Source organism: Polypterus senegalus, chromosome 3, assembly GCF_016835505.1.
Source record: "Polypterus senegalus isolate Bchr_013 chromosome 3, ASM1683550v1, whole genome shotgun sequence".
NCBI classification, from domain to species: domain Eukaryota; kingdom Metazoa; phylum Chordata; class Cladistia; order Polypteriformes; family Polypteridae; genus Polypterus; species Polypterus senegalus.
The window spans coordinates 283,179,710-283,185,841 of NC_053156.1; the positions used below are offsets into that span (position 1 = coordinate 283,179,710).

General features: G+C 39.1%; 1 pseudogene; it reads right to left on the bottom strand.

The window, feature by feature from the left end:
- Positions 1 to 2,550: 2,550 nt before the first annotated feature.
- On the bottom strand, positions 2,551 to 5,446 carry LOC120526704 (annotated as a pseudogene).
- Positions 5,447 to 6,132: the final 686 nt, after the last annotated feature.

Genomic DNA, 6,132 nt, shown 5'->3' on the forward strand with positions numbered 1-6,132 from the left:
TCTCTTATCATCACCTAGAACATTCTATTTTCTTGTTGTTCACACACCCTTCATCTAGTTTCCTAATATGTTAACTTAATGTTTTATGCTGCTTCTAAGATAAATACTAGATTTAATATGGAAAGCATACCAAAACACTTAATACACTCTCAAAAACAATATTTTTCACCACATTTACATCGCCAGCTTCCACCCGTTCAAAGAGACGATAAATAACCTACCATTTCCCCATTTTCCATCTTTAATGCTGAGTGAACACACCTGTTATTTGAATGCCTGTTACTCAACTGGGGATACTCCTTACCCCACCTTTTGAAACTGATTGGTTATTTGATTACATACAGTTTTGACAGGATTAATGATTGGCCTTGAATCAAATTACAATACACTTAGAGCAGCTGCTAAACGAAATACAATATGTTTGCTTTGCTTTTAGCTGTAACACGTGATATATGAACAGGAATTAGAATTAAGTATGCTTTTGCATTGTATTTTAAGCTCCTATTAAAATTGTGTGATGTAATGAAAAGCAATTGATCATTTGACTGATATGTTTTCAGGTTTAGTATGATTAAACTTTGACAACATTAAATGCAACATGTACTTATGCATTGCTTTGCACTGTAGTTAACAAGGTAGATTAAATTTAATTTTGGCACAAATAATTTTCCATGCTGGTGTCTAGTACTTATTTTTATATTAATACTAGCTGTGCACATCTGTGCTGTAAAAGGCCCGGGGTCCTAGAAACTATTGAAATCGTCAGAAAAAAAATAGAAATGCAGTCGGTGGGTTTCGTTTTGCCGATGTGCTCGCCCCCTTGTCTATCAGCGGCTAAGCGAGTTTCTCTCTCCTTAAAGGTTTTGTTTTGCCGATGTGCTCGCCCCCTTGTCTATCAGAGGCTAAGCAAGTTTCTCTCTCGTTTGTCTTTTCACTTTGGCGACAAAGTCGCTTTCTTTCAGCTTCATGCTGTAGCCTCGTCCTACTTTCTTCTTCCGTCTCGTGAACTTGAGGCTGCCTTGCTGGCTCTTTCAGCTTCATGCTGTAGCCTCACACTTCCAGGCCACCTCGCACTTCCATGCGTAGACGTGTATTAGATTAATATATCTATGTAAACAGCATTTTTTTATGCATTAAATGCAGATCAACACACTTTACAAAAACAAATAGATAAATAAATATCAATTACCGTTAATATATCCAATGCCATAACAGTTTCCAGCTCCCGTGACCCTGGACTGGATAAGAAAATAAAAAGATGTGGTAATGTTACAAATATTGCAATGAGAGAGGAGTTGAATACTGTATATAAAAATTATTTTGAATTTTGGTGAAACCTTAATCTAAAGCAATTTACCAGATTAGTAAATGCTACAACTTTTTACAAACATTTTTACAGAGGGAGCATAGGCAGTTAGATACAATGAGGCAGAAACGGGAAGTGGGATGGCAGTCTAGCGGGGTAAAGTCCAGGCCTTTGGCTTCTACACCATACTTCTTAAATAAAGATCAACTGATTACATTTCACTTACAATATAAATAATACTAAAGTCAAGAAATTATCATGAGTAACTGAATAAAATGTTTACACAGTGCAGAAAGAGCTGAACAGAAAAATTATCAGTCTCATAAAACACTATAGGTTTTAGCTGCGTTAATCACTGTGGAAATTGTTTTAAGTTATTTAAAATGCTCAGGAGAACAAGCATTTACTTTTACTTATTTGTCTGACAACTTTATCCAAGGCGACTTACAACATTTTATGATACAATTGGCTACAATTACTTAGGGTTTACCAGATGGAGCAGAAGCAGGTCAAGTGACTTGCTCATTGTCATATAGTGTAAGTAGCGGGATTTGAACCCACAACCTCAAGCCTTAACCACTACACCACACTGCCTCCCAAGCACAAATTAGAGCATGGCCACACAGTTACTATGTTAATAAATAACAAAAGACAATGTACAATACAATACAATACAATTTATTTTTGTATATCCCAAAATCACAAAAGAAGTGCTGCAGTGGGCTTTAACAGGCCCTGCCTCTTGACAGCCCCCCAGCCTTGACTCTCTAAGAAGACAATGAAAAACTCCCAAAAAAAGCCCTTGTAGGGAAAAAAATGGAAGAAAGCTTGGGAAAGCCAGTTCAAAGAGAGACCCCTTTCCAGGTAGGTTGGGTGTGCAGTGGGTGTCAAAAAGAAGAGGGTCAATACAATACAGTACAATACACAGAACAGAACACAAGTAATCCTCAATACAATATAAAAATAAACCTTTTACAAGTATGGAGCAGATAGATGATAACACATAATATGATTTGGATTTGTTCAGAGTCCTGCAGACCTCAGCCATCAAGCTGCCTCCCCCTATTGGCCATCTCGCAGTTGAGACAGCACTGGGCCAGCCAATCCAATGAAAGGACCCCTCTACCCGACAATTCCTGCGATCCTCCATCAGGGATGACTTTACCTCAGGCAGGCAAAACAACTTGGCAGGTGAGCAGTGGCACCAAGTGCCACTTTTGAGTACCGAGAAGAGAAACAGAATAGGTGAGGGTTAGTAACAATGTATAACTATCATGTCACTTAAACCATACAAGTACACAATTTAATTCACAGCTTTTGTAGTCTATTTCCACATAATCTGACTTATGATTCCTTTTGTAAATTGTAAGAATAGATAAAAGTATAAGAGCTCAGTTCTATCATTTATGTACAGTTCTGTTTACAATCCGCCCCTCTTTATCAATAGCAAAATTGTAATTCTTTGGATTGTTCAGAGCATCATCAATTCACTGTTCCAAAATGTCCAGCGTCATGAAGTTCTTGCTTTCCTCCTGTAGCGTCAGTATCTCTAGCTCATTTTATTTAATATACACTTCCATTCTCTTTTCTAATGCAAGGGCTGCTTGTAGCCGTTTGAGTCCCTGTTGCTCTTGCTCCCGTTTAACTAGTTGTTCCCGTATTTTCCGGAGTCGCTCATTCTCAGCATCACTCCAAGCCTTCAGCATCCAATGTTCTTCTGCTTCGTGTCTAGCCTTTTCTTCAGCCAACGATCCAACTTTTTTCTTCATATCTCTGGCGCAACATCTTCTCTTTGAATTCTGCCCGTAGGGGCCTGATGATGAGCTCTTATTGAGTTAACCTCTCCTTTAGCACCACCACCACCGCAAGATCCACAAGCGGAGGGACCTTGACTCTGTCGGCTTTCGATTTCGATCCCCTTACAGGAACTGCCTGGAACCAAGTTGGAGAAAGAAGGTGAAAACAGTGGCACAGTCCGCACAGACACAACTCCAAATAGTTAACCTAACATATATTTGGGGATGACGGAGGAAAAGACATAAGGACACAGGGAGAACATGTCATATTCACGCAGACAGTAACCAGACATAGCATCTGAATCCAGGACAATAGATCCGTGAAGTCAACATGCCATCCATTTGTTTTAATATATTACAGTTATACTAAAATTGTCACTTTATGTAATAACAAAAACAATTAAATTATTTAAAACAGTAAGATGTGCTTCTTAAAGGGTTTTGTTAAATCACTAGTGGAACATGTGGACCTCCGGTCCTCAAATAAAAAAGGGGTGAAGCGCATTAATATAATGATAAATTTGTACATGAATTTTGAACATGTGGGCACAATGTCCTTGGAGATTATCAATGGAGGCTCCCATGGATGCAAACAATAAGGAGCTGTTGATACTGCATATGTGTTGTAAGTAGTTTCTTCTTGCACTTCCTGTCGGCGTTTTAATGTCTTTAAGTATGTGTGCTGGTTTGTATAGTGAAAGTGGTATTTCTCTGTTTTGGCAACACAGTGTTTTGTTTTCCCCTGAAAATTTAGTGATTCACGGTGAGCACGTAGTCGATCCAACTTTCCCAAGTAGTGTTCACTTCGAGCTAAAATGTTTGTATGAAAATGTGCTATATAAATAAATGTTATTGATGTCTCCTTGTAATTGTAGCGCACCAAAGAAGCTCCAAAGATCATCCTGCATTTCTCAATTAGATTAAAAAAGCGCTGAAATGTACCTAATGGAAAAGTGGCCAACATAATAAATAAACAACAATAAAATGACCGTTCTATCGTGTAAGCACAAGAAATGACAGTTCCTTCTTATGGTGTTACTTCCTTCACCGCCCTCAATTAAGGATCATTTTACAAGCAGGGGAATTCCTGGCTGTTGATCACCCATCAGCACTTTCTTGTAGCTGAATTACCAGGTAACTGGGAAGAAAAAAAAACACAGACAATAGGAGGCTCTGTTGGGTGCTAGGCAAGACAGATTACAGAAATACATCTGTTTCTCTGGAAAAGAGCCCAACCAGAAGCATATGAAAAGAGCACTTTAAGGAGTGGCACAGATTAGACCTTTAAAGAACGATTAGATAAAAACAAATAAAAAGAACGGTAATAACCTGATGGTGTTACCGACTGACTTGTATGAAGAAGACGGACAAACACAAAAAGAGGGATCTGGATTGCATCTACCTGACCATCCCAAAAAGGGCGCAGACATAAGCCAAAGCATCTCATCTGAGACTTGTGTAGCTGCCAGAAATGCACCTCCCCTTCATTATCTGATAAAATAGGGCAGTGAATAGGGGAAATCCACCGATATCTGGCCTGGGATATGAGGAACCATTGTAGGACAATAGCCTCATTGTATACAAAGGGCAGTAGGACGGAGCTGGTGAGACGGAAAACACTTTCTGCAACCAGGAGAGGGCGTTGTAAGTCAGACATTAGATAGCGTTTAGAGACAGCAGTAACTCTGGATATCAGGCTGTCCAGTTGCTAGACTGGACACTTAGTGTAACTAGGCCTAGTAAGCAAACGCATATTAATTGTGTTCAGAGACTACATTTTATTATTAAAATTACATATAACATAATATAATGGTACAGAAAAACAATGTTGAGGATTTTGCAGTTGCTCTGTTTTAAATATATCCGATATCAACAAATAGTGAGACAGGAGATTAGTAACTGCTTTCATCTTCTCCACTGCTCTACTTTACACAGTGATAAACTGCTGACTCTAGACTCCTTTTGAGCAATCTGATTACATGACAAATAGGATAATACCATTGCTTCATAAACAGGTCATGATGTGGCCAAGCTGATACAGATTTGGACTGTAAACTTCAAGGTTGTCAGTCCAGCCCATCATAAATGCACTGTATGAATTACACATTGTGCTCGTTGGACACACAGCATTTCGGAATTCTTTCTAGTACCTTAACTTTACTACCAAGTAGACCCTAGCATCAGGTTTTGATTGTTGTTTTAAAGTCTGTATTGTGCATTTGACTTTTGTGTCACATCTTGTCTCTTTGCCTGGTTATTTTGACCTCATGGTTCTTACCCCTTGCCTGCCCTGACCACATCTTTGCCTAAGTATATCATCTCCTGGACTATTGCTGGCACTCATAATAACCCTTAGACTTTTGCATGTCCAGTGTCCTTTCTAGTTTCCCAGAGTCAATTAGCTGTTGAGTTGGCAAGGTAGGATCCAGAATGAGTCAAACACGTAACAAAAGAAAATTCTCGGTTCAATAAAGTTTGTTTTACAAAGGTTTAGTGAAAATTTAAAAAAGGAAAAAATCACCAAAGTTCAGAAAAACATAATTACATATGCAGAATAAAAGGCAAAAAGGGAATAAAGGTCGAATGATAGATAGATAGATAGATAGATAGATAGATAGATAGATAGATAGATAGATAGATAGATAGATAGATAGATAGATAGATAGATAGAAGCATGGGGGGTCATGAGGTCACTGCAAAGGGGTGTGTGGCGCTCCAGATATCTTTACAAAAGGACAAAGGTCCAAGTCTTTAGAGTCCTGGTGCTTCTTGTATTGCTATATGGTTGCGAGACATGGATGCTATTCAGTGACCTGAGACGAAGACTCCTTTGGCACTGTGTCTCTTCGGAGAATCTTTGGGTACCATTGGTTTGACTTTGTGTTGAATGAGCGGTTGCTCATGGAGTCCTGAATAAGGCACATTGCCTGTATTGTGAGGGAGCGTCAGTTACGGCACTACAGCTGTGTGGTGTGATTCCGAGAATGATCTGGCTCGCAGGAACCCGAGTAGCTGGACCAGGCCAAGGGG